This window comes from Diadema antillarum, unplaced genomic scaffold (genome assembly GCF_040938485.1).
Source record: "Diadema antillarum isolate AM-2024a unplaced genomic scaffold, OU_Dant_1.0 scf00000002, whole genome shotgun sequence".
NCBI lineage: Eukaryota > Metazoa > Echinodermata > Echinoidea > Diadematoida > Diadematidae > Diadema > Diadema antillarum.
Genome location: NW_027270891.1, coordinates 1,421,360 through 1,447,809, shown reverse-complemented (window position 1 = coordinate 1,447,809; position 26,450 = coordinate 1,421,360). Strand labels below are relative to the sequence as shown.

The following is a 26,450-nucleotide window of genomic DNA, read 5'->3' as shown; positions in this document are numbered from 1 at the left end:
AAATGCTAAAAATGTTGCTATTTCCCCCATATCTATGCAATGCCCGCAGTTATTTTCTTGAAACTTAATGTAGACATGTACTACTGCGTAAGGATTCTCCAGAGGGAGTTTCATGTCATAAGGTCAAAGGTCAAAAGGTCAAAGGTTAGGTGAAAATGTTGCAATATCACTTTTCTCGCAAATGGTTCAATGTATATCTTCATGGAACTTGGTACATATGCATGTACTGACTGGCAGGGATTATCTAGGGAATTTAAGGGTCATGGGTCAATAGTCAGGGGGTTCAAAGGTCAAGGTCAACTCCTCAAAATGTTACTTTTTCCCTCATTTTTTAAGCTTCCGCCGCGAAGTGTCGCCGGAGGCATTATGTTTTTGGATTGTCCGTAGTCCGTCCATTCGTCTGTAATTAGTTATGTGGAGAGCGTTAAAAAAAGTTTAAAGTATACATTTCGCTTACAACGCGTTTCCTTCTTTCATTTTCCCATCTCCCCTGCCACTCTTTTTTTTTTCTCCATGAATGACGAACAATAACAACGACATCATCATCATTGTAAGTTGTTGTTGTTGTTTTTTTTTTTTTTGGGGGGGATACATTATGTGGTGTGTCGTTGTATATTATACTTTTGAGTAGCTACATACTCATAGGCAATAGACATTGATAAACAGGAACTTTACTCGGTTGTACTTCGGAGGGTAAGTTATCTTTATCCGAGAAACCTTGAATATATTACATGTGTGTACTATCAGCTGCATAGAGGTACAATTGTGTTAATGTTGTGATGAGAGGCGAGGTGCAGTGGTTATAGTCTACTTGGAAATTGGTCAGTGTGTGAGATCTTTGATCAAGACGCAGTGGTTAGACAGTTATAACAGTGGAATGTGTGCTGACACGTGATTGATGAGGAGTGTTATGAGAGGGGAAACCGGACATACAATGTGGATGGGGTGATAATGACAGAATCATAACATTCAGTGGTTAGTGGATGTTATAATCATCACCACCACCACCGCTAGCAACGACAACAACAAACACCGTAATACTGTCACAAGCCAGGACTTAGTACTATAGCAACCAATATAACCCATGTCTCTCAAGGAAACGATGTATTCATTGTGACGACTTTATTAGACGAAAATTTGTCATAGTAATCATTAACTTGGGAATCATTTAAGTTCACGAAATACGAAGTGCCAGGTTTTGGACTTGAGGGAAGGATGTTGATGCGCATTCCTCTCCTTCCAAGTGGAGCAGTGGAGCAATTGTCGCCAGAAGAATTGACAACAGATCAGTATTTGTCAAATGCATGCCTTTTTTCCGTCGAGATGTTTTCATTGCATCTGTAGATTGCCCTACATCAACGTAATTAGCACTGAATGGATTAGTGTTTTAATAATACGTTTTCCCGGTCAAATTCGTACTTTTGTCATTCCAATTCAAATTTTCGCTACCGCCAATGACGCAAAAATTACCCGGATGTTGATTTAAGCGTCATTTACGGTGCATTATGGGATAGTTTGGGAACCAAGTCACTTCCGCTTGTACGCGCGTGATACGCGAATGCTCTTTACATACAGCTAACAGCTATAGAACAGCCGGCCGACAGTATCCTGTCGTGTACTTACTGTTTCCTCGACTTGAATTTTAGCGTTTATTATTACTATATGATTTTTTTCCATTCTAAAGAAATTGCTGTAAATACGACTATTTGTAGTTACTACGAAGCTGCCATGTGTTGACCTGACGTGGGTTGAGTTTCCGGGTGACTCCACTGCGTGTGTGATTCGAGATCAGGCTTGCGTAATTTTCCATGACAAGGCTTTCCATCAAAAACAATACCAAAAAAAAAAACCGCTTTCAGCTGGGGAACAGTAATTCTCTTGAAGTTTTGAAAAGGATCTTCCATGACGATATCCAGGTGGGTGCAGCATTTTCAACGTTATCCGGGGGTATGCATAGATGACTAATGTACAAGTCGATCGTTATGATCAAGCAGTACCGGTGTCTAGCTTGTATGCATGCAAGGCCTAGTAGGGAAAATGCGGGGGCTAGCTATCATATTATCAAAGGCCTGCTGGATCGGGTACTGGCGCCTATCCGTGGCCGGCACGGCGGTAATTATGTAGGTACACGTACACGCACGCTACGGCTGTGCAAAATAAGCCCCGCAGGGGAAGTGGCCGAGTCCCGGAAGTGCACTACATCTTGACGTAAAGACTACATCCGCGAACTTCTTTTTTTTTGCGTATTGGCTATCACATAGCGAGAATTCACACAGCGAACGCACGCGAAAATGTTCCAAGCGGTCAATTTCATTTATGGGAGTTCTGTTTCGTTTTCGTCAAGTCAAATTCACGATTGGGCGTTCAATTTCCAAATGCGAGCATTCCATTTCCTACCCGTGCATTAAATTTCACGCGACAGTCATGTGATAGTAGCAATGCGCTTTGTTTGGAATATTCAATTTCATTTTCAGGCGATCAGGTTCCAACTTCGTGCAATCAATTTACAGAGGAAAATGGAGTAGACTTTTTAAAGAAAGGAGAAAGGGCATACACGACCAATGAAGGCTTGGATACAGTGTATTTATGATTGTGTAAAGGTTTTACATTGTTCCCTGTGTATGTATTCTTTGATTTTGATCTCAGTAAATTCTGAACTGTAAGGTCCAATCTGCAGTGCATCCAAACAACACATCGAAAATCTAATCATATTTCTTGATGATACTGCATGTTGACAACGCCCCAATACTAACCACATAATGACAAAGCATAAATTCAGAGACAAACTGACACGCAATGATCTCACAAAGTCCTGCAAAAGTAAACCAATAATTATGATAGCAATAAACAACAAACAAGATGCATACAATGTTAATGTTGTCATTTTTCAACGTATTATGCTCATCTGCAGGCCTATGTTATGCCTAATGTTTGTTTGTTTCGTTTTCCATGTAAGAAGATGGCTGGATAGCCCATCTATAGCTGCAATAGCTGATCTTCTATGGCGTCCACTTAGATATTTTAGATGGGACCACTTCACCGGGTTAAACATCCTGCTTTTTGCGATGAATAAATGAAGTGGGATCTTTTACGCGCGTGAGTTGTGACTCACTTGCACACGGAACCTCCATTTCATGTGCTATCCGAGTGACATGTGCCTGTATATTCCTTTTAGTGAAGCCCTAGTTCAAATTTTCAATGAACAGATGAACCTCTACTGCGAACTAAACAATCTAAATTATAAATCCCGATATATTCGAAACTAAATGAGAAAAGCTGCGTTCAGACAGAGGCGGTCTTGGTCGGAGGAAACGTCGGAGTAGTGCCCGTCAGAACAAGGTCGTGGTAACTTCCTGCGGTCGGGGAAACTTACAACGACCTCTTCTTCCGACCAAGACACTCCTGAGGTGTTTTTTGTTTTTTGTTTTTTGTTTTGTTTTGTTTTGTTTTTTCAGGAGTATCTCGCTACCACGACTAGCCGTTCGGAGTAAATTGCCCGTGCGGACAAGCCCGCGGAGTATCTATGACCTCACACACCTTACGACCTAGGTAAAACTTCCGGGGTCAAATCCCAATGTTGACATTTTGTGAGTACACGTGCGCTCGTGTGCGTGCAGAACCATTCTATACTAGGCGATCGCGACAAAGAAGATAGCGCTCAGAAATTCTCATCAACAAGAGTGGAGAAGACAAATGCAGCTGGTAAAACAAACAAACAAACAAACAAACAAACAAACATTCGTATGGTCGCGCGCGCCACTTCCGGAAATTACGCGGACCCTCCACGGTGATCCACGCGAAGGCTATGTTAGAGTTTCTTCCCACGACCGTCGTGTGGACACATGATCGTGGTAAGATAAGTATATTAATTGGAACTTTAATTGCTGTGCCGTAAGTTTTACTCCGACCAGAAATACGTCTGCACATGGCTATAGACACACATACACGGCCCCAAACTTAACTTCATTCTGGATTTCTTCTAAATTGAATGCAGTTATTTGAAACATGGTTGCCTATTCACGAATTGGAAAGACCGACGATATTCCGTCGCCAGCTTGACCTGAATTTGAATGCTCATTGCTGAAATGCGTGCTCCTTTCTTAAATCTAAATGCTCCGAAAATGAATTGGAATGCTCAGACAGTGAATTTGAATGTTCCGACAATGAATTTTAATGTTCCGACAGTGAATTTGAATGCTCCGATAATAGCTGTGTTCAGACGAAGGCAGTTTTATTCTGAGTAACTTATATAGGAGGAAGGGTCGGAGGAAAGGTGGGAGTAGTGCCAGACTGAACAAAGTCGTGGTATCTTTCTACGGTCGAGGGAACTTACCACGACTTTTTTCTCCGACCAAGACATCCTGAGTTTTCTCAGGAGTATCTCGCTACCACAACTAGCCGGTCGGAGTAAATTGCCCGTGTGGACAAGCCCTCGGAGTATATCTATGACCTTACATGCCTTGCGACCTTTGTAATACTTCCGGGGTCAAATTGCAATGACATTTTTCGAGTACACGTGCGCACGTGTACGTGAAGTACAATTCTAACCTAGCCGATCGCGACGAAGAAGCTATGGAAGTATGGCGCTCAGAAATTCTTATCAACAAGAATGGGGAAGACAAATGCCGCTTGTAAAAAAAAATAACCGTATGGTCTACGTGCGCGGCGCTATCACTTCCGGAAGCTACTCTGACCCTCCACGGTGATCTTCGCGAAGGAGTTTCTTTCACGACCGTCGTGTGGACACAGGGTCGTGATAAGATTATCATCAATTAGAATTTTAATTGCTGTGCCATAAAATGTTACTTCAACTAGAAATACGTCTAAACATGGCTATAGAATTCGAATGACTGGATTGCTGATTCAGTGCTGCGAGCGTGAGATGCGTGAAATCGAACGCTCGGAATAGGAGCTGAATGACAAAAGCATGAAATTGACCGGGAAAACCTATGGTAGCCATGATAACAAATCATGGGCGAACATACTCGAGCAGGATTCGAACAGGATTCATGATGGTCATATTTATTGTTGACGTGGAAAATCACACGAAAGTATTTCTACTTTAGTGATCATCTACTACGCTATCAGTGGTTGATATCAAGAGTAACTTGTTTATGTAACATATTTGCAATCAATTTACTTAATGCAGAGGATTTACGTTTGATTAGGGAAGTTAAAAATGTTTTTGTTGAAACCATGGCAGAGTGCTCCTCATTATGTTTTGGTTATTAAGTTCTACGTTCTTTGCTTGTAGAAGCAGTACTATGTCCCGTCCAGGTTCAAACTGACTATCTCTCCGAAAGACATGGAAGCTATCAAGAAGAAGATAACGTTAAAATGTTTCGTGGATTTTCAAGGTTTCTTGCCAGGTAAGCTCCGTAAATTTCCTGACAGAAGTAATATGTCAAAACTTTTTTGACTATTTCATTGGTTCTACCTAATTTCCCATGTTGCAGGCACTTCAGGGGAGGGAGAAAAAAAAATAAAGTAAATTTGCTCAAACATATCGGTGTGGTTCATTGACGTCGGACAGATTATCTTTCAAATCTCTCTGTATAGAAAATGATTGAAGGAGAAAATAGTGCACCCAAAAATAATGTTTAGTGATTTTGTTTGTTTGTTTGTTTGTTTGTTTGTTTGTTTGTTTTTATTTTGTACGATGGAAATGGTGGTAAAGTCAAACTATTTTCAAGAACGCAAAATCAACACCATGATATTGTCCTTGTCTTACGTTTTACATTAAGATGGCTTATTTCACCGCCTGATGGTTCATACTGTGCGATGGCAACCGGGGGAACAACCGGTTTCCCTGTACTACCGCCAGATTAGCCTTATGCCAGCAAATGGACACCTGGCATTAATTGAAATGCTGCCACCAACTGAAGCTGCCATCAAGGTGATAATCAGAAATAGAAGATTAGCATTGCAATCGTTCGGCTGATTTCACAGTTCTTTCCTATTGCTGTTAAACACTTCATTTTGTTCGTTGTATTTGGTTTCATGTTTAGCTATAGGTACACATGTAACCTTAATAATTTGCATATCGATGTACAGATTAAAAACATTCATACAATAAACACGATGCAATTACTTCTTTCAAACTGAACTTGTGAAATTCATGGAGAGAACAGCTGACTGACTCATCTGAGTCGATGGTTGAGTCGATGTCCCCGTTCTTTGACATCATTATGGAGTGCGTGGGAAGGCCTTAGAATGGTTCAGGAGCTACCTCATGAACAGGAAACAAAATGTCTCTCTAAATGGTTGTAATTCACAAATGTTAAATGTTAAATGTGGGGTGCCACAGGGAAGTTTATTAGGTCCACTGTTGTTTGATGTTTACATAAATGATTTTTTGTAGATCATCAGATGTTCTTTCTTTCATTCTCTTTGCAGATGATTCAAATTTATTTTTTTTCGCACAATAATCTTCTTACCCTTGCTAATACAATGAATTTAGAATTAAACAATGTTGCCAAGTGGATAAAAGCAAATAAGTTATCTCTTAATCTTGAAAAAACAAAATATATGCTTTTTAGTAATTCTACTGAAGCATTACCTGTTGACATTGTTTAAGATGGTACTCCACTCGAAAATGTTTCCCATGTAATATTTCTTGGAATAACAGTTGACAAGCTTCTGACCACCCGAGCATTGAGAATTAAGGGTTTCTGGGACGAACACTGTACTAGGGCTTTCTATAGCTCAGTCGGTAGAGCACCGGTCTAGCAATCCGGTGGTCTCGGGTTCGAATCCCGATGGAATCCCATTTTCTTTGCTCACTTTTCCACTAATAATTTATATTCTTTCTGGTCAGTTTATTCTGTCCTTATTTGTTACAAACTCAAAAAGCTGTATAACTTCGGTGATCCCTCGCATTTATCCCCAAGTTGAATTATCCTTCGGGTTTATGCCAGGTTCAAGTGTGTGCGTGTGTGTCACACACAAACACACTGCTATAGCTTCTGACCACCGGAGCATTGAGAATTAAGGGTTTCTGGGACGAACACTGTACTAGGGCTTTCTATAGCTCAGTCGGTAGAGCACCGGTCTAGCAATCCGGAGGTCTCGGGTTCGAATCCCGATGGAATCCCATTTTCTTTGCTCACTTTTCCACTAAAAATTTCATATTGACAGTATATGTAAAATTATTTCACGTAATATTGGTATGATTAATAAGCTTAAGTTTTGTTTTCCTTTGTCGTCCCTGCTTGTATTATATTCATCCTTAATATTGTCAGATCTAAATTACGGTATTCTCGCGTGGGGAAGTAATAATAATAGTAATAATAAGTACAGCATTTGTAATGCGCCTTCGATCTGATATCCTATTCTGAGGCGCAGAGGGACGTAAAAAAGAATAGCATACATCGTAGTCGTAATTGTACATAAGAAGGTTGAAAAAGAAGAAGAGATCGATAGAGATACACACCCAATGAACAATTCGTTGAAAATTCAATCAAAACAAGATGCCAGCATATGTGATTTCAGAAGCTTATTAAATGTTTCGATGATCTCTGCTGATCGGATCCTCAGTGGAAGAGCGTTCCAGAGAGATGGGGCTGAAGAAACAAAGGCTTTTTCTCCGAGAGTCGAGATTGTTCTTTTAACTGTTAATTGTTTACTATTACATGAACGGAGATTTCTGCCGGGGACGTATTCTGAAACAAGGTTTTGCAAATAGTTTGGAGCTGAAGATGTACTGCTTTCCATGTATCAAGAAGAATTCTAAACTCTATTCTCTTGGATACTGGTAGCCAGTGAAGATTTTTTAGAACTGGGGTAATGCTGGAGAAGCGAGATGTTCCACTGAGGACCCGAGCAGCAGAGTTCTGAACACGCTGTTGTTTGGCCAGTTGGTAAGATGAAGCCTTGAACAATAATGCATTTCCATAATCAATACGAGACATAACATACGAATGAATAACAGAGGCTGCAGCTTTGTTTGATAAGGATTTTCTGATACTGTGAATATTGCGTAGTTGCAAATATACAGATCGACATGTGTTTGTAATGTGTGTCTCCATTGACATTTCGGGGTCAAAATAAACTCCCAGATTCCTACAATTTCACACAGATTGTACATTGACACGTCCAATTCGTAATGATTGACTACGGACCTTTGCTGCCAGATGTTTTGATGCAATTATCATAAATTCACTTTTGTCATCATTAGGTGATACGCTATCAGCGTATCACCTATTGTGATTGTCAAAATCTCTCTTTATTAGGTGATACGCTATCAGCGTATCACCTATTGTGATTGTCAAAATCTCTCTTTATTAGGTGATACGCTATCAGCGTATCACCTATTGTGATTGTCAAAATCTCTCTTTATTTCTTTTTAGGTGATCCGAGAATCCTCTCGGATCACCTTCTGTATCTGTACTGATTAGGTGATCCGAGTATCCTCTCGGATCACCTTCTGTATCTGTACTGATTCTTTGTTAGGTGATCCGAGTATCCTCTCGGATCACCTATTGTATCTGTACTGAATCTTTCTTCTTTATTTCTTTCTCCTCAAATGTTGTGCAGCGGTTAACTCAAAAAGTCATTCACCTATGACTTTTAAACTTATACCATATATGTATCACGTCATAAGAACGACAGATCTAATGTATCATTGTGATCAGTCAACCATGACGTCACTATGACGTCATTATCTGAAATCACGTTCACATTCGTATCTCATTAATGAAATGGAATTTCTCAATGACATTTACATACAATATAGTTTAAGTCAAGTTCTATCGATATATATAATAAAATTTCATCACGACCCTGGTAAACGAGCGCGTACGCGCGCGTTGAAATTTTAATATGTTCCAATCGAGCTCAAAATTGTTTTGCACACGTTTCAGGTCATTTGGAGTATTTCAGAAAAAATCGACGGACGCGTACGCGCGCGCGCATATACGCACGCACAGCTCATATGCAATAGAAATTTCCAGTTTTTTCACCCTTATCGGCTGCCTGAAATGTCAAGGAATATTTCTACCAAGTTTCAAGTCAATGCGACTCAATATGACGTCATACGGGCCCGTCAAAGTTGAAATTCCGCGCGCGCGTCAATGGCGATATACAGTACAACTATGCCAAAAAACTGCCAATTTTAAATCCGATTTTACTCGTCAGGATGGACGGTGACCCCCCATTTTCTGTACATATTTTGAAAGCTGATGAGTTGTACATGTCATTTCATGGGGTGGCAATGCTGACAAAATGATTAAAAGATATCAAATTTCTTAATAAAGTAAAAAAAGTAAATTTTCAAAATGACGTCATCAAATTTCAAGTTCATTCGAGCGTATCTCACTAGTCCTTCGTCAATTTTCACCCAGATTTCAGTATGATGTAGCTTATCTAATGTTCTTTCAAACATAAAATAACAAAATTTTGATTGGATAACAGTATCACCTCGTAAAAATGGATTGAAAGTAATCTTGTCAAATTTGACCAGTTTACGTGTTATCTCTATGGGAGTGCAGTTTTTCTGGAAATGAAAATTGACATGACTATTTCTATCGAGCCCTAGCTCACTTAAGCTTCGGTTAATTTCTCCCAGATTTTAGTATGTTGTAGCTGAGACTTTACGCTACCGTAAGTGTGCCCTTTGTTTTTTCATGCGATGTCAGAATCACGTCAAAAAATTGGGTTGAAATTCAGGCTTATCTTCGATGTATTGAGATATTTCTTTCTTTCTGCAATTTTCTTTGCAATAACTCAAGAAAAACGGCCTCTATCACTTCCATATTTTGCACATGTTTAGTTCATGTCACGTACATTATTTCATAAAATAACAACTACTTGATCGGACACCATCTTGGGTATGTAAATTAGGGTCAAAGGTCATAAGTGTTTCACCCTGTATCTTAGTGAATACATGTCCTATCTTTCCCATATTTTGCACACGCAAAGACCATGTTACAAGGATCATTTCACAAAATAACCACTTTTTACTCAGATGCCATCTTGTCTGTGCAAATTGAGGTCAAAGGTCATATGTACTTCTTTTTGTATCTTCGTTATGACGTGTTATCTCTATGGGAGGGAATTTTTTTAAATGTGAAAATTGACATGATTGTCTTTATCGAGCACTAGCTCACTTACCCTTCGGTGAAGTTCTCCCAGATTCTAATATGTTGTAGCTGAGACTTTGCGCTATCGTTATGTGCCCTTAGTTTTTTTTATACGATGTCGGAATTACGATAAAAAACTTGGTTGAAATTAAAGCTTATCTTCTATGTATTGAGATATTTCTTTCTTTCTGCAACTTTCTTTGCAATAACTCAAGAAAAACACGCCCTATCACCCCCATATTTTGCACATGTTTAGTTCATGGCTCGTACATTATTTCATAAAATAACAACTACTAGATCGGACAACATCTTTGGTATGTAAATTAGGGTCAAAGGTCATAAATGTTTCATCTTGTATCTTAGTGAATACCCTGTCCTATCTTTCCCATATTTTTCACACGTATAGACGATGTCGCGAGAATCATTTCACAAAATAACCACTATTTCATCAGATGCAATCTTGGGAGTGCGAAGGTGGGTCAAAGGTCATATGTACTTGTTGCTGTTTCTTCGTTATAGTGTATACAGAATTTGGTACCTAACATGGCGGATATGACTCCCTTTGCTAAATGAGAATGGAAACATCACACGGCCAATGTCTCTAAACACAGATGAAACTTGTATGGTCATGCCTATTGCGATCAGGACTCGAATCATTGATAAAAAAAAATCGGATCACCTTAATTTGTCAGTGATGACAAATTACAATCTCTAGTTAGGTGATCCGAGTATCCTCTCGGATCACCTTCTGTATCTGTACGGATTCTTTGTTTTTCTTCTTCTTCTTTATTTCTCCTCAAAAGTTGTGCAGAGGTTAGCTCAGAAAGTCCGCTGCCTGTCAATTTCAAAATTATATCATGTATGCATCATGTCCCAAAGACGGCAAATCTAATGTATCATTGTGATCAGTCGACCGTGACGTCACTATGACGTCATTATATGAAAACACATTCTCAATCATATCTCATTAATGAAATAGAATTTTTCAATGAAATTTACGTCACATATATTTAAAGTTATGCGCATTCTACTCATGTTCTCAAAATTCATATTTTCTCTTAAAACGTGCGCGTACGCGCGCGTTGAAATATTTGTATGCTCCAATCGAGCTCAAAATTTTTTTGCACACGTTTCAGACCATTTGGAGCATTTTTTGAAAAATTGAAAAAATCGGACGGACGCGTACGCGCGCGCGCATATACGCACGCACAGCTCATATGCAATTGAAATTTCCAGTTTTTTTCACTTTGATCGCATGTCTGAAATGTCAAGGAATATTTATACCACGTTTCAAGTCAATCCGACTCAATATGACGTCATACGGGGCCGTCAAAGTTGAAATTCCGCGCGCGCGTCAATGGCGATATACAGTGCAACTATGCCAAAAAACTGCCAATTTTAAATCCGATTTTACTCGTCAGGATGGACGGTGACCCCCCATTTTCTTGACATATATTGAAAGCTGATGAGTTGTACATGTCATTTCATGGGTAGGCAATGCTGACAAAATGATTAAAAGATATCAAATTTCTTAATAAAGTAAAAAAAGTAAATTTTCAAAATGACGTCATCAAATTACAAGTTTACTCGAGCGTATCTCACTTATCCTCTGCCAATTTTCTCCCATATTTCAGTATGTTGTAGCTTATGAAATGTTCTTTCATTAATGTTAGAACAACATTTTGATTGGATGACGTCATCGCCTCGTAAAAATGGATTGAATGTATCCTTGTAGAATTTGACCAGTTTACGTGTTATCTCTATGGGAGAGCAGTTTTTCTGGCAGTGAAAATTGACATGACTCTCTTTTTCGAGCACTAGCTCACTTTTGCTTCGGTGAATTTTTCCCAGATTTTAGTATGTTGTAGCTGAGACTTTGGGCTATCGTAAGTGTGCCCTTTATTTTTTCATACGACGTCGGCATCACGTCGAAAAACTTGGTTGAAAATGGCACGTGGCTTCGATGCAGCGTCATTTTGCTTAATACACAGGGCCTATGGAGCATGAAATAGGTCATTGCATAGCGCATCCGACTCGTAATCCTAAGGTCCCTGGTTCGAGGCTCACCCCTGCCAATATTTTTTTTTCATTTTTTTAAACACTTTTTTCTTCTTTTTCTTTAGTTAGTCTTAATCTCCCTTCCTAACTTTATCTTTTTCTGATTTTTTTATGCTTCTCCTTCAAATTTCTATAAAATAACATATTTTTTTCTTTATTTTTCTTTCTTTCTACTACTTTCTGTGCAATAGATGAACAACAACAATGGCTATCAATCCCATATTTTGCACATGTTTAGTTCATGTCACGTACATTATTTCATAAAATAACAACTACTTGATCAGACACCATCTTGGGTATGTAAATTAGGGTCAAAGGTCATAAATGTGTCATCCTGTGTCTTGGTGAATACATGTCCTATCTTTCCCATATTTTGCACACACAAAGACCATGTAACAAGGATCATTTCACAAAATAACCACTTTTTGCTCAGACGCCATCTTGGGTGTGCAAAGTGAGGTCAAAGGTCATATGTACTTCTTTCTGTATTTTCGTTATGACGTGTTATCTCTATGGGAGGGATTTTTTTTTAATGTGAAAATCGACATGCTTTTCTTTATCGAGCACTAGCTCTCACTTACCCTTCGGTGAATTTCTCCCAGATTTTATGTTGTACCTAAGACTTTGCATTTTGCATCTTGGTGAATACCTGTCCTATCTTTGCCATATTTTGCACACGAATATAGACGATGTCGCAAGAATCATTTCACAAAATAACCACTTTTTCCTCAGATGCCATCTTGGGAGTGTAAAGGTGGGTCAAAGGTCATATGTATTCGTTGCTGTATCTTCGTTATTCAGTGTATACAGAATTGGTACCAAAGATGGCAGATATGACTCCCTTTTCTAAATGAGAATCCAAACCTCACACGGCCAATGTCTCTAAACGCAGATGAAACTTGTATTGTCATGCCTATTACGATCAGGACTCGAATCATTGAAAAAAAATCGGATCACCTTAATTTGTCAGTGATGACAAATTACAATCTCTAGTTCTTCTTCTTCTTCTTCTTCTTCTTTATTTCTCCTCAAAAGTTGTGCAGAGGTTAGCTCAGAAAGTGCATTGCCTCTCAATGTCAAACTCATACCATATATGTATCATGTCCCAAAGACGACAGCGCAAGTAAAATCATAGTGATCAGTCGACCGTGACGTCACTATGACGTCATTATATGAAAACACATTTTCATGCATATCTCATTAATGGAATGAAATATTTCAATGAAATTTACGTCACATATATTTCAAGTTATGCGCATTTTACTCATATTCTCAAAATTCATTTTTTCTCTTAAAACGCGCGCGTACGCGCGCGTTGAAATATTTGTATGCTCAAATCCAGCTCAAATTTTTTTTGCACACGTTTCAGACCATTTGGAGCATTTTTTGAAAAATTGAAAAAATTGGACGGACGCGTACGCGCGCGCACATATACGCACGCACAGCTAATATGAAATAGAAATTTTCAATTTTTTCACACGGATCGGATGTCCGAAATGTCAAGGAATATTTCTACCAAGTTTCAAGTCGATCCGACTCAATATGACGTCATACGGGCCCGTCAAATTCAAAATTCCGCGCGTGCGTCAATGGGGATACACAGTGCAACTATGCCAAAAAAACGCCAATTTTAAATCGGATTTTACTCGTCAGGATGGACGGTGACCCCCCATTTTCTTTACATATTCTGAAAGCTGATGAGTTGTACATGTCATTTCATGGGCTGGCTATGCTGATAAAATGACTAAAAGATATCAAATTTCTTAATAAAGTAAAAAAAGTAAATTTTCAAAATGACGTCATCAAATTTCAAGTTTACTCGAGCGTATCTCACTAATCCTTTGCCAATTTTCACCCAAATTTCAATATGTTATAGCTTATGAAATACTCTTTCATTAATGTAATTAAACAATTTTGATTTGATGACGACATTACCTTGAAAAAATGGATTGAAGGTAACCTTGTCAAATTTGACCAGTTTACGTGTAATCTCTATGGGAGTGCAATTTTTATGGAAATGAAAATTGACATGACTATCTTTATCGAGCACTAGCTCACTTATGCTTCGGTGAATTTCTCTAAGATTTTAATATGTTGTAGCTGAGATGTAGGGCTATCGTAAGTGTGCCCTTTGTTTTTTCATACGTTGTCGGGATCACGTGAAAAAACTTGGTTGAAATTAAAATTTATCTTTGATGTATTGAAATATTTCTTTCTTTTTGCAACTTTCTTTGCAATAACTCAAGAAAAACAGCCCCTATCACCTTCATATTTTGCACATGTTTAGTTCATGTCACGAAAATAATTTCATAAAATTACAACTACTTGATCAGACGCCATCTTGGGTATGTAAATTAGGGTCAAAGGTCATAAATGTTTCATCCTGTATCTTGGTGAATACATGTCCTATCTTTCCCATATTTTGCACACGTAAAGACCATGTTACAGGGATCATTTCATAAAATAACCACTTTTTGCTCAGATGCCATCTTGTCTGTGCAAAGTGGGGTCAAAGGTCATATGTACTTCTTTTTCTATCTTCGCTATGACGTGTTATCTCTATGGGAGGGAATTTTTTAGATGTGAAGATTGACATGACTCTCTTTATCGAGCACTATCTTACTTATGCTTCGGTGAATTTCTCTCAGATTTTAATATGTTGTAGCTGAGACTTTGCAGTATCAGGACTCGAATCATTAATTAAAAAAAAGATCGGATCACCTTAATTTGTCAGTGATGACAAATTACAATCTCTAGTTCTTTGTTCTTCTTCTTCTTCTTCTTCTTCTTCTTTATTTCTCCGCAAAAGTTGTGTAGAGATAAGCTCAGAAAGTGCATTGCCTATGAATGTCAAACTTATACCATATGTGTATCATGTCCCAAAGACGACATGTCAAGTAAAATCGTAGTGATCAGTCGACCGTGACGTCACTATGACGTCATTATATGAAAACACATTTTCAATCATATCTCATTAATGGAGTGGAATTTCTCAATGAAATTTACGTCACATAAATTTCAATTCAAGGGAATTCTACCCATATTTTCAGAATTCCTCGCATCGTAAAGACGTGCGCGTACGCGCGCGTTGAAATATTTGTATGCTCCAATCAAGCTCAAATTTTTTTTGCATACGTTTCAGACCATTTGGAGCATTTTTTGAAAAATTGAAAAAATTGGACGGACGCGTACGCGCGCGCACATATACGCACGTACAGCTCATATGCAACAGAAATTTCCCGATTTTTTACATTTATCGGATGTCTGAAAAGTCAAGGAATATTTCTAGCAAGTTTCAAGTCAATCCGACTCAATATGACGTCATACGGGACTGTCAAAGTTGAAATTCCGCGCGCGCGTCAATGGCGATATACAGTACAACAATGCCCCAAAACCGCCAATTTTAAATCCGATTTTACTCGTCAGGATGGACGATGACCCCCCATTTTCTTTACATATTCTGAAAGCTGATGAGTTGTACATGTCAGTTTATGGGTTGGCGATACTGAAAAAGTCATTCAAAGATATCAAATTTCTTAATAAAGTTAAAAAAGTAAATTTTCAAAATGACGTCATCAAATTTCAAGTTCATTCAAGCATATCTCACTTTTTCTTTAATTGATTTACGTCCAAATTTCAATATGTTGTAGCTTATTAAATGGTCTTTCAGATATATAATAACAACAATTTGATTGGATGACGGCATCACCTCGTAAAAATGGATTTAAAGTAATCTTGTCAAATTTGACCAGTTTACGTGTTATCTCTATGGGAGTGCAGTTTTTCTGGAAATGAAAACTGACATGACTATCTTTATCGAGCACTAGCTCACTTATGCTTCGGTGAATTTCTCCCATATTTTAGTACGTTGTAGCTGAGACTTTGGGCTATCGTTAATGTGCCCTTCGTTTTTTTCATACGGAGTCGGCATCATGCCCAAAAACTTGGTTGAAATTAAAGCTTATCTTCCATGTATTTTCATATTCCTTTCTTTCTGCAACTTTCTTTGCAATAACTCAAGAAAAACAAGCTCTATCAGCCCAATATTTTGCACATGTTTAGTTTATGTCACGTACATTATTTCATAAAATAACAACTACTTGATCGGGCACCTTCTTGGGTATGTAAATTAGGGTCAAAGGTCAAAAATGTTTCATCCTGTATCTTGGTTAATACATGTCTTATCTTTCCCATATTTTGCATACGTAAAGACCATGTTACAAGAATCATTTCACAAAATAACCACTTTTTGCTCAGACGCCATCTTGTCTGTGCAAAGTAGGGTCAAAGGTCATATGTACTTCTTTCTTTATCTTTATTATGACGTGTTATCTCTATGGGAGGGAATTTTTCTAGATGTGAAAATTGACATGATTGTCTTTATCGACGACTAGCTCAATTACCCTTCGGTGAATTTCTTCCAGATGTTAGTATGTTGTAGCCAATGTAATACTCTTTAAGTTTTGTTAATCAAAGTTTTAATCGGATGATGTCTTCACCACGTGAAAATGGATATAATGTAACCTTGTCAAATTTAACCAGTTTACGTGTTATCTCTATGGGAGGGAATTTTTCTGGAAATGAAAATTGACATGACTTTCTTTATCGAGCACTACCTCACTTACTCTTCTGTAAATTTCTCCCAGATTTTAATATGATGTAGCTGAGACTTTGGGCTATCATCAGTGATTCTTCATTTTTTCATACGATGCCGAGATCACGTAAAAACTTGGTTGACATCAAACTTATATTCGATGTATTGAGATATTTCTTTCTCTCTGCAACTTTCTTTGCAATAACTCAAGAAAAACAGCCCCTATCATCCCCATATTTGGCACATGTTTAGTTTATGTCACGTACATTATTTCATAATATAACAACTACTTGATCAGACACCATCTTGGGTATGTAAATTAGGGTCAAAGGTCATAAATGTTTTAACCTGTATCTTGGTGAATACATGTCCTATCTTTCCCATATTTTACACACGCAAAGGCCATGTTACAAGAATCATTTCACAAAATAACCACTTTTTGGTCAGATGCCATCTTGGCTGTGCAAAGTTGGGTCAATGGTCAAATATACTTCATTCTGTATCTTCTTTATAGTGTATACCGAATTTGGTAACAGAGATAGCAGACCTAACTCTCTTTTCTAAATGAGAATCCAAATATCACACGTCCAATGTCTCTAAACACAGATGAAACCTATATGGTCATGCCTATTGCGATCAGGACTCGAATCATTGATTAAAAAAAATCGGATCACCTAATTTGTCAGTCTTGACAAATTCCAAGTCTAGTTATTCTTCTTTCTTTCTGGACAATTTTGTGTCATCAATATCTCAAGAATGACATTACGGAATAACATGACATTTTCAGGGAACATGTCTCATGACAATATCTAGCCACAATAAGGTTTTCATGACAGTAACATATCTATGACGTCGTCTAGGCGCCATTTTGTGATTTTTGGACCATGTTACATGATCGATCATAACTTCATAACTAAAGGTCATTTCTGTATCATTTTTTGTGGACATAAAGTTCAGGTCACGTTCTATCTTACTTCTTTTGATGCTAATTACCTAGGACATCATTAAGTGCGCGTAAGCGCGCGTCAAAATTTTAAAAGGCTCAAAACAACTTTCCAATGGGAAATCTCGAAGTTTCAGACAATTTTATGCGTTTCAAACAATTTTGCGCGTGCGCGTCCGTCCGCGCATTTTCGCGCGCACAGCGCGTCAGCAACATGAAAATACACTTTTTTTGACAGATTTGGATTCCTGATACTTTGAGCAACAATATCCATTGATTTCTAATCGATTCCTACAAATAACAAAGCAATGCACTTGCGTCAAAGTTCAAATTTCGCCTGCGCGTCTATGTGCAAATATAGTGAAAAAACATGTCTTTGTTTATTTCGCCATAGCTCTTTAAAACGTCAGGTGACCCTATGTTTTTATTGCATATTACAAAAGCATATAAATTGGACTTGACGTTTCAAGTATCATTATTTCCATAATTACATTATGACGTCATCATATCGTCATCTGAAATCAAAAAAGTGGAATTAATTTTTTTGAGGTACTGTTTCTGACATTCATTTGCTCGTATCTCTGTTGTTTAAGCTCAATATTATCCCAAATTCAGATATGTTGTACTTTGAACATTTGCCTTTCAAGTCCATGTCATGGTTTTGAAATTTGATGACGTCATCATGCTTTAAATTGTGTTTAAAGGTAAAGACGCAAAATCGGACAAGTTTACGTGTATTGTCTATGGGAGGTGATTTTTTTAGAAACCATGCATTGACTTGACAACGTTTAAGCACCTTTATCTCAGCTGATTTTGCTTCATTTCCTCTGAAACTTATTTATGTTGTAGATGTGACAATAAGCTGCAGTAATCATGCATTTTATTCTTTGAAATCTCCTCATGAGGTTGACAATTTTGCAATTTAAAACTGAAAATGAGAATGGAATGCGGACCAAACGATTCGTGATTCATCTTTCACGTACATAAGCTTACGTTCCTCTAATTTTCTCGTCGAGACGTATGGCCGAGTGGTTAGAGGCGTCGTCTTAGAAACGTGAGGTTGCACACGTACGGGTTCGATCCTCACAAGAGCACGAAAGAAAATAATATTTTTTTTTTAACTTTTTTTCTTCAATGGAGTACTACACCTTCGTCCATGTAGAAATCACGTTTGCATGTAAACACACCTATACGCACACACTCACACAGTATACCTTTATTTTGCGTTGGAGACTGCATTACTTCGTCTGCTGCAAAATTATAGTTTTGCAGGTTGGGCTTTTCAAACTGATACAGTATACTGTAACAAAATGAAATTTGTTCATATCAATTCAGTAACACAATGTAGTCGTGGTTACTTTGTGCTGATTTATACATGTAACAAGCTATACATTGTAAAAAAGGTATTCAGTCTTCTGTATTGATGATTATTTGTCAATTAGTGGTTTTTGTGGAGTTTCAGATAGTGATAAAAAGTATGGATGATAAGTGCAGCGATAATTCCTATAGTTAGTTCAAAGCTGTGTTACAGATGTTTGATACATACATTTAGCATTGTGTGTGTGTATATACGTGTGTATACAGGTTGGCCATATGACACATTCTAGACAATTACTCTTAATTGATTAGCAAACGTGATCAGCTATGGAACTGAATATGGTACTAATGTATGATGTTAATGATTCTAATTAAACTGTGACGAGTTTAAAGGGATAGCGTAACTGTGTGTAAAAATAAGGCAATTATAAGGATATTTTAGGGCAATTTGATAACCATGCCTATAATAATTTCATACAGGTACTAATGCCTCCCTCATATTCATGTGATAGATCGTCATGTCAATAGCAAACTGACAACGTATGATGAATGTGTTATATATTGAACAACTGTCTTTCAAGTCCATAACGTTCCCCATATTTTCCCGTCGAGACGTGTCGCCGAGTGGTTAAAGGCGACGTCTCAGAGACGTGAGGTTGCGGGTTCGAACCTCACAAGATCACGAAACAAAATACTTAGCTACTTTACTGTTTTTTTTTCTTCAATTTTGTATTACATATTCGTCCATGTAGAAATCACGTTCGTATATAAACGCACCTATACACACACACAGACACACACACACGCCATATCCCTCTTTTTTGTGTGTTGGAGACCACATTGCTTCGACTGCAGCAAAATTTTGCAGGTTGACTTTGTCAAACCGATCATAGTATGTAATGACGACGACTGAGGTGTTGTACTTTGAACAATTTTCTTTCAAGACCATGTCATTGTTTTGTAATTTGATGACGTCATTACACTGAAAATTGTGATTAAAGGCAAGGTATCAAAACCAGCCGATTATAGGTTTTATGTCTGCGGGACGTATTTTTCCCAAGTTGCCAGAAATGGTATAGCGACCTCAGTCGTTACAAGGCCGCTTTTCCGTCTAGCAATGCAATAGATGTTCACACGGCCGCGTTAGTTGAGTGGGCATTGACTTTCCCCCCGTTATATCTATACATTGTTGTTGTTTTTCTGTCTTACCATTTCCGTGGATGACCCGTGGCCGAGTGGTTACAGAAACGGTTTCGCATGCACGCTCAATATAACTTCAAGGTGCCTATATCACATTCTTTTCTTTGTCGATCACAGATGACTGTCATCTGATGACCACAAGCGTATCACCTAACTCGTCCTCAATGTGACGAGTTTTCATGTCTCGTTTCTTTTTATTCTTCTTTCTTTCTGGACAATTTTGTGTCATCAATATCTCAAGAATGACATTACGGAATAACATGACATTTTCAGGGAACATGTCTCATGACAATATCTAGCCACAATCAGGTTTTCATGACAGTAACATATCTATGACGTCGTCTAGGCGCCATTTTGTGATTTTTGGACCATGTTACATGATCGATCATAACTTCATAACTAAAGGTCATTTCTGTATCATTTTTTGTGGACATAAAGTTCAGGTCACGTTCTATCTTACTTCTTTTGATGCTAATTACCTAGGACATCATTAAGTGCGCGTAAGCGCGCGTCAAAATTTTAAAAGGCTCAAAACAACTTTCCAATGGGAAATCTCGAAGTTTCAGACAATTTTATGCGTTTCAAACAATTTTGCGCGTGCGCGTCCGTCCGCGCATTTTCGCGCGCACAGCGCGTCAGCAACATGAAAATACACTTTTTTTGACAGATTTGGATTCCTGATACTTTGAGCAACAATATCCATTGATTTCTAATCGATTCCTACAAATAACAAAGCAATGCACTTGCGTCAAAGTTCAAATTTCGCCTGCGCGTCTATGTGCAAATATAGTGAAAAAACATGTCTTTGTTTATTTCGCCATAGCTCTTTAAAACGTCAGGTGACCCTATGTTTTTATTGCATATTACAAAAGCATATAAATTGGACTTGACGTTTCAAGTATCATTATTTCCATAATTACATTATGACGTCATCATATCGTCATCTGAAATCAAAAAAGTGGAATTAATTTTTTTGAGGTACTGTTTCTGACATTCATTTGCTCGTATCTCTGTTGTTTAAGCTCAATATTATCCCAAATTCAGATATGTTGTACTTTGAACATTTGCCTTTCAAGTCCATGTCATGGTTTTGAAATTTGATGACGTCATCATGCTTTAAATTGTGTTTAAAGGTAAAGACGCAAAATCGGACAAGTTTACGTGTATTGTCTATGGGAGGTGATTTTTTTAGAAACCATGCATTGACTTGACAACGTTTAAGCACCTTTATCTCAGCTGATTTTGCTTCATTTCCTCTGAAACTTATTTATGTTGTAGATGTGACAATAAGCTGCAGTAATCATGCATTTTATTCTTTGAAATCCCCTCATGAGGTTGACAATTTTGCAATTTAAAACTGAAAATGAGAATGGAATGCGGACCAAACGATTCGTGATTCATCTTTCACGTACATAAGCTTACGTTCCTCTAATTTTCTCGTCGAGACGTATGGCCGAGTGGTTAGAGGCGTCGTCTTAGAAACGTGAGGTTGCACACGTACGGGTTCGATCCTCACAAGAGCACGAAAGAAAATAATAATTTTTTTTTAACTTTTTTTCTTCAATGGAGTACTACACCTTCGTCCATGTAGAAATCACGTTTGCATGTAAACACACCTATACGCACACACTCACACAGTATACCTTTGTTTTGCGTTGGAGACTGCATTACTTCGTCTGCTGCAAAATTATAGTTTTGCAGGTTGGGCTTTTCAAACTGATACAGTATACTGTAACAAAATGAAATTTGTTCATATCAATTCAGTAACACAATGTAGTCGTGGTTACTTTGTGCTGATTTATACATGTAACAAGCTATACATTGTAAAAAAGGTATTCAGTCTTCTGTATTGATGATTATTTGTCAATTAGTGGTTTTTGTGGAGTTTCAGATAGTGATAAAAAGTATGGATGATAAGTGCAGCGATAATTCCTATAGTTAGTTCAAAGCTGTGTTACAGATGTTTGATACATACATTTAGCATTGTGTGTGTGTATATACGTGTGTATACAGGTTGGCCATATGACACATGCTAGACAATTACTCTTAATTGATTAGCAAACGTGATCAGCTATGGAACTGAATATGGTACTAATGTATGATGTTAATGATTCTGATTAAACTGTGACGAGTTTAAAGGGATAGCGTAACTGTGTGTAAAAATAAGGCAATTATAAGGATATTTTAGGGCAATTTGATAACCATGCCTATAATAATTTCATACAGGTACTAATGCCTGCCTCATATTCAAATGATAGATCGTCATGTCAATAGCAAACTGACAACGTACGATGAATGTGTTATATATTGAACAACTGTCTTTCAAGTCCATAACGTTCCCCATATTTTCCCGTCGAGACGTGTCGCCGAGTGGTTAAAGGCGACGTCTCAGAGACGTGAGGTTGCGGGTTCGAACCCCACAAGATCACGAAACAAAATAATTAGCTACTTTACTGTTTTTTTTTCTTCAATTTTGTATTACATATTCGTCCATGTAGAAATCACGTTCGTATATAAACGCACCTATACACACACACAGACACACACACACGCCATATCCCTCTTTTTTGTGTGTTGGAGACCACATTGCTTCGACTGCAGCAACATTTTGCAGGTTGACTTTGTCAAACCGATCATAGTATGTAATGACGACGACTGAGGTGTTGTACTTTGAACAATTTTCTTTCAAGACCATGTCATTGTTTTGTAATTTGATGACGTCATTACACTGAAAATTGTGATTAAAGGCAAGGTATCAAAACCAGCCGATTATAGGTTTTATGTCTGCGGGACGTATTTTTCCCAAGTTGCCAGAAATGGCATAGCGACCTCAGTCGTTACAAGGCCGCTTTTCCGTCTAGCAATGCAATAGATGTTCACACGGCCACGTTAGTTGAGTGGGCATTGACTTTCCCCCCGTTATATCTATACATTGTTGTTGTTTTTTTGTCTTACCATTTCCGTGGATGACCCGTGGTCGAGTGGTTACAGATACGGTTTCGCATGCACGCTCAATATAACTTCAAGGTGCCTATATCACATTCTTTTCTTTGTCGATCACAGATGACTGTCATCTCATGACCACAAGCGTATCACCTAACTCGTCCTCAATGTGACGAGTTTTCATGTCTCGTTCTTCTTTCTTTCTGGCACATTTTGTGTCGTGAATATCTCAACATTGACATGACGGAATAACATGACATTTTCAGTCAGCATGTCTCATGACAATATCTAGCCACAATAAGGTTTTCATGACAGTAACATATCTATGACGTCATCTAGGCGCCATTTTGTGATTTTCGGACCATGTTACATGATCGATCATAACTTCATAACTAAAGGTCATTTCTGTATCATTTTCGTTGGACATAAAGTTCAGGTCACGCTCTATCTTACTTTTTAAGGCTAATTACCTAGGACATCATTTCGCGCGCATTAGCGCGCGTCAAAGTTTTTCAATGCTTAAAACGACTTCCCAATGGGAAATCTCGAAGTTTCAGACAATTTTAAGCGTTCCGCGCGTTCGCGTCCGTCCGCGCATTTCCGCGCGCAGTGCGCGTAAGCAACAAGAAAATGCACATTTTTTGACAGATTTGGATTCCTGATACATTAAGTAACAATATCCATTGATTTCCGATCAATTTCGACCTATAACAAAGGAATGCGATGGCGTCAAAGTTGAAATTTCGTGTGCGCGTCTATGTGGAAATATAGCGAAAAACATGTCTTTGTTTATTTCGCCATAGCTCTTTAAAACGTCAGGTGACCCTATGTTTTTATTGCATATTACAAAAGCATATGAATTGAAAATAACGTTTCAAGTATCAATATTTCCCTAAATACATTATGACGTCATCATATCATCATCTGAAATCAAAAAAGTGGAATTAATTTTTTTCAGGTACTGTTTCTGACATTCATTTGCTCGTATCTCTGTTGTTTAAGCTCAATATTATCCCAAATTCAGATATGTTGTACTTTGAACATTTGCCTTTAAAGTCCAAGTCATGGTTTTGAAATTTGATGACGTCATCATACCTTAAATTGTGATTAAAGGTAAAGATGCAAAATCGGACAAGTTTACGTGTTATGTCTATGGGAGGTGATTTTTTTTAAAACCATGCATTGACTTGACAACGTTTAAGCACCTTTATCTCAGCTGATTTTGCTTCATTTCCTCTGAAACTTAAGTATGTTGTAGCTGAGACAATAAGCTTCAGTAATCATGCATTTTATATTTTGAAATCTCATCATCAGGTTGACAATTTTGCAGTTTAAAACTGAAAATGAGAATGGAATGTGGACAAAACGATTCCCGATTCATCTTTCACATACATAAGTTTACGTTCCTCATATTTTCTCGCCGAGACGTATGGCCGAGTGGTTAAAGGCGACGTCTCAGAGACGTGAGGTTGCGGGTTCGAACCCCACAAGATCACGAAACAAAATACTTAGCTATTTTACTTTTTTTCTTCAATTTTGTATTACATATTCGTCCATGTAGAAATCACGTTCGTATATAAACGCACCTATACACACACACAGACACACAGACACACGCCATATCCCTCTTTTTTGTGTTGGAGACCACATTGCTTCGACTGCAGCAACATTTTGCAGGTTGACTTTGTCAAACCGATCATAGTATGTAATGACGACGACGGAGGTGTTGTACTTTGAACAATTGTCTTTCAAGACCATGTCATTGTTTTGTACTTTGATGACGTCATCACACTGAAAATTGTGATTAAAGGCAAGGTATCAAAACCAGCCGATTATAGGCTTTGTGTCTACGGCGCGTATTTTTCCCAAGTTGCCAGAAATGGCATAGCGGCATCAGTCGTTACAAGGCCGCATTTCCGTCTAGCAATGCAATTCATGTTCACGCGGCCACGATTGTTGAGTGGGCATTGACTTTTTCTCCCTGTAATATCTATACATTTCTTTTTTGCCTTACCATTTCCGGGGATGTCCCGTGGCCGATTGGTTAGAGAAACGGTTTTGCATGCACGCTCAATATAACTTCAAGGTGCCTATATCACATTCTTTTCTTTGTCGATCACAGATGACCGACACCTGATGACCCCAAGCGTATCACCTAACTCGTCAGCGTGACGAGTTTCATATCTCGTTTCTTTTTATTCTTCTTTCTTTCTGGACAATTTTGTGTCATCAATATCTCAAGAATGACATTACGGAATAACATGACATTTTCAGGGAACATGTCTCATGACAAAATCTAGCCACAATAAGGTTTTCATGACAGTAACATATCTATGACGTCATCTAGGCGCCATTTTGTGATTTTCGGACCATGTTACATGATCGATCATAACTTCATATCTAAAGGTCATGTCTGTATCATTTTCGGCGGACATTAAGTTCAGGTCACGCTCTATCATACATTTTAATGCTAATTACCTAAGACATTATTACGCGCGCGTACGCGCGCGTCAAACTTTTAAAAGGCTCAAAACAACTTACCAATGGGAAATCTCGAAGTTTCAGACAATTTTAAGCGTTTCGCGCGTTCGCGTCCGTCCGCACATTTTCGCGCGTAGTGCGCGTAAGCAAACTGAAAATGCACATTTTTTGACAGATTTGGATTCCTGATACATTAAGTAACAATATCCATTGATTTCCGATCAATTTCGACCTATAACAAAGGAATGCGCTGGCGTCAAAGTTGAAATTTCGTGTTCGCGTCTATGTGGAAATATAGCGAAAAACATGTCTTTGTTTATTTCGCCATAGCTCTTTAAAACGTCAGGTGACCCTATGTTTTTATTGCATATTACAAAAGCATATGAATTGAAAATAACGTCTCAAGTATCAATATTTCCCTAAATACATTATGACGTCATCATATCATCATCTGAAATCAAAAAAGTGGAATTAATTTTTTTGAGGTACTGTTTCTGACATTCATTTGCTCGTATCTCTGTTGTTTAAGCTCAATATTATCCCAAATTCAGATATGTTGTACTTTGAACATTTGCCTTTTAAGTCCAAGTCATGGTTTTGAAATTTGATGACGTCATCATACCTTAAATTGTGATTAAAGGTAAAGATGCAAAATCGGACAAGTTTACGTGTATTGTCTATGGGAGGTGATTTTTTTTAAAACCATGCATTGACTTGACAACGTTTAAGCACCTTTATCTCAGCTGATTTTGCTTCATTTCCTCTGAAACTTAAGTATGTTGTAGCTGAGACAATAAGCTTCAGTAATCATGCATTTTATTTTTTGAAATCTCAT

General features: G+C 37.9%; 1 protein-coding gene across 1 annotated transcript in view; it reads left to right on the top strand.

The window, feature by feature from the left end:
• Positions 1-26,450, top strand: part of LOC139729726 (cyclic GMP-binding protein C-like) — a 115,844-nt gene that overhangs the window by 55,335 nt on the left and 34,059 nt on the right. The window lies entirely within an intron of this gene.